At 41.3% G+C, this 7,549-nt stretch overlaps 1 pseudogene; it reads right to left on the reverse strand.

Moving 5' to 3' along the window:
• Positions 1–251: 251 nt before the first annotated feature.
• Positions 252–5,026, reverse strand: LOC129857807 (lysophospholipase-like protein 1; annotated as a pseudogene).
• Positions 5,027–7,549: the final 2,523 nt, after the last annotated feature.

The following is a 7,549-nucleotide window of genomic DNA, read 5'->3' on the forward strand; positions in this document are numbered from 1 at the left end:
TTGACTAAACAATTCCTGTTCTCTCTACAGCAACGATACTAATCTGACTCTAGTGTTAGTTAGACTATAGGGGTGGAGGCAGAGCATGCTCCCATATCCTATCATAGACAGACAGACGAGGCTGAAGTGTTAAGAGTGGAGACTGTACTAGTGCAGAGGGAGTGGTTATAAGCACACTCAACTATCACATGTTCTCTTTTGAAGGGAACTACACAGCTGTTGAGTACACTAAGCAAGCACAACGGACAGTGTCCAAGCATTTATTTTTATTTTTTATTGACACCAAAACATTTTTTAACGGTATTGTGTCCAACAGAGGTTGTGAGGTGGTCCACAGCCCACTCAGCACGTTAATATCCTTTTCGCACTATAATACCAACCGAACCGTGTTGGCTCGCTTTTCCAGCTTTATTCCAGAAACTACGGGCAATGCTTTACCAAGCCAGCGCAGTACAGTTTGGTTTGGCTCAGTTTAAATCAGCTCAATAGTGTGAACGTGTTATTAACGTGTTAATAACGTATGGTTAATGTGTCTGTTTAGTGGTGTGGGGCTGACTGGTCACTGCCCACTAGCATCTAGACTGTCCGGGAGCAGCTTGATGAGGATCCAGGAGCGCAGTAGCTCAATCTCTGGCCGGAAGAGCTGGTGCTGGAGGCCTTGGAACGAGTGGAAGGTGGTCGTCATCCCAGCCTTCTTCAGCACTGCCGTGGTTTCTTCTCCCCACTTATGGAACACCAACTCGTCTCCTGTCCCATGGCCCTGGAACAGCTCTGGGAGGGGGCTCCCCGCCCCTGCCCTCTCCTCCACAGCCTAGCAGGGGGAGAAAAGTCAGTCAGACACTTCTAGACTGCTTACTAGCACACTATAGGCCCAATATCTCTGTCAGAACCAAGTGCACCCAACTCCAGATAAATGCAAGGTCTTGGGACTGACATGGAGCATCTTTGAATTGGGACACTGTATATCAATATACCAATATTTCTCTACCACTATCTGTCATTCAAAGGACAGTTTACTAGAAAGTTGTAGTTTTTTGGCGCTCAAATCAAGATTTAGAATATTGTCTGGACAGTTTTGAAGACATTATGCCCAGTGAGAGCCTCCCTTACCTGATATACTAGTCCTTGTTGAGAAAGCTGGACAGAGCAAAGACTCCTGCTACGTCACGGTGATAACGGCACGCTAGGTGGAGTGCCATAGCTACGCCCATAGAGAAACCCCTTTGGACGAGGAACAAAACAAAACAGAACATGTCATTGTACTGGGTCCAATTTGTACTATGGTCTCAATTGTACTAGGTCTCTTTCTGCAGGTATTCACTGAAAATGTGTATTGAATATTGTATCCAAAGTGCTTTTCACGGGAAAATCCCATTTTTCAACTGTGCTTATTGGGAATAATATAATGTAGCAACATAATAATAAATATATTAATTTATTATTATGTATGAGTAACAGTAGCTTAAGCCATCCTGGCAGTTTAAGCTGTCCGAAGTGGAAAATGCTCTGCCTTTAACTGAGAAAGAAAAGAAAAAAACATTCCTTGGTTCCACATCATCAGCTTTTTCGCTCCTCAGGAGTCGGCATCCGTTCACGAGCCCATCCTTAATCTCACCCATCTGGGTACATCTGGGCACACAGCGTACATCTGGGAAAGTGTGCAAGTACCCATCATCCTGTCAGAGGGGGAAGGGAAGAATGGAGATATGAAGGGATGGGGGAGTTCACACGCTTTGCCCAACGAATAAAACATTTGTCCATGAGATTCTCTGTTTCTTTCTTTACTTCACCGGCTACACTCTTTGAAAAAAAAGTGTTATCTAGAACATAAAAGGGTTCTTTAGCTGTCCCCATAGGAGAACCCTTTGTAGAAGCCTTTTTGGTACTAGGTAGAACACTTTTGGGACCAGGCAGAGCCTTCTCCTACAGCTGAAGACCGCTGACAGCTGAAGAACCCTTTTTTCTAAGAGTGTGTACTTTGAGACCGTCTTTCTGCTTACTCGCAATCTCTCATTCCAATTCACGATAACAAACCTCAACCATACATTCACATTCTAATGTCTCATTCGTTCTTAAACCCCTCCGCTATGCTGTTTGGTACAGTGCTGCTGTGTGTTTGTGGTGTGTGTGTGAGCCTATATGTGTGAAATCACGACTGTGGTGATAGCTTCTCTTTTCTGAGATTTCCCAACGAATCCGTGCTTTTTTTAAAGAGTGAAAAACATAAACACAAAAGCCTGCGGCAGTGGATTTTCCTTGAAAAACTTTTTCCATGGAAAGATCTGGCGCTTGTCAGTCCGTCAGCCCTGCAAGTGGACTCTGGGTACAGACCACTTCGTTTCTCCAGTATGCCGAGTGACTCCAATGGGTATTTATAGTTAATGACAAAATGTTATGATTTAGAAAGATAATATTTCAGCAGTCTCTCAGGAACATGTGTTTTTTCAATCACTTTCTCTGGAGTGGAGTTCAGGGGCTTTTCTGGCATTCCACACTGGGCCTTTCACACAAACGCTCAGCTCTTTTTTTTCTACTCACAACTATTTCTGTAAATTTATATATTTCAGGGCTTGTAGGTTAACCCTTTTCCCAATGTTCCCATCGGTTTCCCCTTTCATGGACGGCTATCATTTGTTCTCTTCCAGAGACATAAAACTAGTGATGGCCCCCCACATATTTCCTGTGGGAACTCTTACCTAGGTTCTAAAATAGTGTTTATGGCACATGATCTGAGCGGTTTTATGTCATTGTTATTTACACGCGAACCTGATAACCAAAATATTTGGGGAAAAAGGATTTGCAGAACCTGAGAATCCCTCCAGAAATACTTTACGGTTCATAATTGGCAGCGTATAAAAGGATAAAGAAACCTGATAACTTGCATTCTTCATTTTATATCATGACAGAGGGAGTTGAGAACACCAAGGCCAAGAGAGAGAGAGAGTGATGTGTGTGGAGAGCGAGATCAAGCAAATGGGCAAGTGGAGGGGTGCATAATAGACACATTCAGGGGGGTCATGGAGTTAGGATGTCATGAGGAAGGCAACGAATGAGGGAGAGAGCATACATCCAAATCTGACATACAGCCAGAAAGAGACAGGGAAATAAAACAGACTAAGTAAGACAGCTCTAGTAGCAGCAGAAGTAGTGTGTGTGTGTGTGTGTGTGTGTGTGTGTGTGTGTGTGTGTGTGTGTGTGTGTGTGTGTGTGTGTGTGACAGTACCTATGATCATCCTGTGTTTGGGTACTCCTGACCTCCGCCTGTACAACCGCTCCCAGGGAGTTGGCCCTGGCGTCTATAGACTCCAAGTGCTCCAGACAGTCCTGTGAGATTTTATAGCGGTCAAACCACACATTGGACAGAGCCCCCCGCATGTGTGTGTATGGCCTGAGGGGTCAACAGAAAACAGAACAAGATTCAAAGTTTGGTTATGTAGCGAGGAAAGGTTGGGGCAGTGAGGGTCACATGGGAGGATGAGAAGAAGATTTACCCCTTTCCACAATATCGTGCTGACCCGAACCACACTGTCTTGGAAATTATCTACTCACATGGTCCATTCATCTCGGCACGGTAGTGTGAAAAGGATACTTAATATCCTTTTCCTATTTAAATTGCTGTTCAGGGCCCATATTCATAAAGCATCGGAGTAGCATATAATCGTAATCATTATTATCTAAAAGGCAAAACTGATCCTAGATCAACTCTGAGATGCTTTATGAATACATGCCCAAATGTTCTACTTGTCTGGGTTAGTTAAGTTATTTAAAAAATGACAGTTGAAGGGCTTTGTCTGTGTGTTGAGGAGGTGAGTATAATTTGTGGAATGTTCCAACAGGAATCTGTTTCAAAAACTTCGGAAAGTACAAGGTTGCCAGCTAACTAGCTGCCGAATAGGTATCAACTCACCACGTAGCTTATTCTTAATGTTTAGCCTACCAGAGTGAGGACAGACATTTTTCGGGAATAAATGAGTGAAAAACGTAATGAAATAGCCCGCTCCCTACCCTGTATCTTATTCTGCCGCTATACAACTTTGTATGCGTTGTTTGTTGGCAACCTTGATATTTACAACGTTTTTGGAACAGATTCCTGTTGGAACGTTCCACAAATTATACCCACCTGTGTTGAGGGGTTTCAGCAGCTTGACTGCAGGACTGTATATGGCATTTACCTGGCTAGGACTGTGGGATATACCACTCTGATGTGGGGGAAAGCCAGGTCTGGTACCGAAACCTCTTTGACCCATGCTCGCACTCCCTATCCAGTGTCTCCTGCATGGCAGAAGTGAACAGTTAGCCAATATAACTGACTCAACAGTCACTAGGCTTACAGATCAGAACCCTGGTGTCAATAACATCCCGTTCACATGTTTCTGACTGTTTTTGGCATAAACCGCATATTGAATAACCTTAGTGATGCCACAATTATATTTTTTGTTGTTGAGTTCCTTTTTTTCGATGAAAACGATTTTACTATATTTGTTTTTAAATATTTGATAGATTATTGTATTTAACATTCATTATATCAGGGAGATATCAGATAAAAACATAGCATTCTGTTTTTTCTCGTGATCAAGGCCAAATATTAAGTATCCTTAGAATAACATTACCCACTGCTGACCACTCAATTGAATTTAACTATCTACGTAGCTACTGTTATCTACATTATTAATTTGCCACAATAGGCCATATCATAACTCAGAGTTGCTTTGAAGCCACATAGTTTGTATAGTTATGAAGTTCGAAGACAGTCCTGTCTGTCCATCACAGTACAAAAGCTATCAGTATCTCATTTGAAGGTACTCTGGCTATGCTACAGGCTAGGCTATAGGTAGCTAACCTACTAACACTCCTAGTTATTATGAGGCTAGTTCAGCGTAGTTACTGTTGAATAAATGTCACTAAACATAGAGAGCATTGCAAAATGTAAACACCTGAGCCGTGTAAGAAGACGACTGATGCAGTCTTTCCCCGTTGGAAATTCAACAAACTTATGTTGAAGTTTGCTGCTCCGTACGGCAGCCATGACTTCTGTTAGTGTCGCGCGAGACTACAGAGACAAACAGACAGACATCTGTGATTGGATAGACGCAGTGCAGATTACCAAAACCTAAACTCCCGATAGGTTGTTCGACTGCAAGCTTTGCTCCATCATGATGATACAAAGACTAGGGAATGTACGCTGCATGCGCGCATGCTCCAATGCGAACAGGTATTTGCTACATTATTTTAATTTTGCTACGAAGGCAACATTTGATAAGTTACTACAATACATTTTCACTTCCCTTATGTAGGCTAATCATTTCAGAATGAATGGTCAAGGACCAATTTCCCCCTGATGCTATTTAGAGCCACACAAGTATGCGCTTACGTAGCTCCACAAAAACTGATAAAGCACTGCTTGGTCCAGTGTTTCAGTGGGCTCTATCATGTGTGCAGTGATTAAATAATGGAATGTCTGGATCTACAAATCATTTTAAACACATTCTAAGGTCTTATCTTTTATAAACATAAGCCTGTTTTACTTAGATTCAGATCGTTTTTACTTGCCTTGGACCACACAAACTTTGTCCCAACCCTGACCCCCAATAATGTTGCAGAGGGATCAGCTTGAAAGTGGGTGGCTCTTGCTGTGCCAAATACCAAAACTATAAACCCACTCAGGGGTCATTCCCTCCATTTTGTGTAATAGAACAGACCATAAATATTTCATGAAACTTTCACTAACATGTTTTACATGGGAAGCTCCCCTCTTTAGAATAGGCTGTTGATGTGAAACTTGATATTAGGCATACATGTCTGGGTCATGGTGTCTGTGACATGTAACACTGTTGTCCTTTTATTCCTTATTTGACAGGGCACAATGGCTGCATGCCAAAGGAATGCACAGGTCTCTTGGAGGTTGATCTATGAGTATGTGGTAATATGGGGTAAAAACATGACACATTCACTCAATAATTAACACACTTAAAATATATATAAATCAGTGAGCAGCACAATTTGTGCTTTAAATGTTTTTATGATAATTTCTTGGTTTAAGTAGCTTCACTACGTTTAAATAAATATTAAATAAATCTCATTTGGGTTGTGTATGAGTTGTTCAAAAGAACACAATGTATTTCACATTTAATTGAAGCCAAGTATGGCCTTGTTCTGGATGGCTCATGTTTTGGATGGCATGCTGGAATTAATTCCCTCTGAGTGATTCATGGTGCTGATTGATAAGTAAACTCACTGTTGTCTTTCAACCTGGATTCAGGGGTAGACGTAACATACTGTAGTAAATGTATATCTGGGACACTCCCATTAGTATGATATGTTATGTTTCGTTTGGTATGTATTCATTTGTGGATGTCCATCATCTATTTTGTATGATATGTTATGAATTACAATTCATATGATATTTCCGGATTGCAATTTGTACAATATGTTACTAATTGCAATTTGTACAATATGTTACAAATTTGCTAAAAGTATGATATTTTCCAATTTGTTATGGCTAACATTAGCTAGGTGGCTAACGTTAGCTAAACTAGGGGGTAAGGTTAGGGTTAGGAGTTAGGTCAAAGGGTTAACTTCTTATGGCTGCAGGGGCAGTATTGAGTAGCTTGGATGAAAGGTGCCCAGAGGTGCCCAGAGTTAACGGCCTGCTACTCAGTCCCAGTTGCTAATATATGCATATTATTAGTATTGGATAGAAAACACTCTGAAGTTTCTAAAACTGTTTGAATGATGTCTGTGAGTATAACTGAACTCATATGGCAGGCAAAAACCTGAGAAGAAATCCAAACAGGAAGTGAGAAATCTGAGGTTGGTCGATTTTCAACCCAGCCCCTATTGAACACACAGTGGGATATGGATATGTTTGCACTTCCTACGGCTTCCACTAGATGTCAACAGTCTGTAGAACCTTAAATGAGGCTTCTACTGTGATGTTGAGCCGGATGGGAGCTGTTTGAGTCAGTGGTCTGGCAGAGAGCCAGGTCCTGGTCACACACATTTCACATGATAGCGACCTGCGTTCCATTGCTTCTCTACAGACAAAGGAATTCTCCGGTTGGAACGTTATTCAATATTTATGATAACAACATCCTAAAGATTGATTCTATACTTAGTTTAACAAGTTTCTTCGACCTGTAATATAACTTTTTGAAGTTTTCGTCCGACGTTCGGCTGGACCTGCTCGAGCGTTTGGATATGTGTACTAAACGCGCTAACAAAAGTAGCTACTTGGACATAAATAATGGACATTATCGAACAAAACAAACAGTTATTGTGGAACTAGGATTCCTGGGAGTGCATTCTGTGCATTCTGATGAAGATCATCAAAGGAATATTTATAATGTTATTTTTGATTTCTGTTGAATCCAACATGGCGGATAATTTTATTTTTTTCTGAGCGCCGTCTCAGATTATTGCATGGTTTGCTTTTTCCGTAAAGTATTTTTGAAATCTGACACAGTGGTTGCATTAAGAACAAGTGTATCTTTAATTCTATGTAAAACATGTATCTTTCATTAAAGTTTATGATGAGTATTTATGTTATTTG

Source organism: Salvelinus fontinalis, chromosome 6, assembly GCF_029448725.1.
Source record: "Salvelinus fontinalis isolate EN_2023a chromosome 6, ASM2944872v1, whole genome shotgun sequence".
Taxonomy (NCBI): Eukaryota; Metazoa; Chordata; class Actinopteri; order Salmoniformes; family Salmonidae; genus Salvelinus; species Salvelinus fontinalis.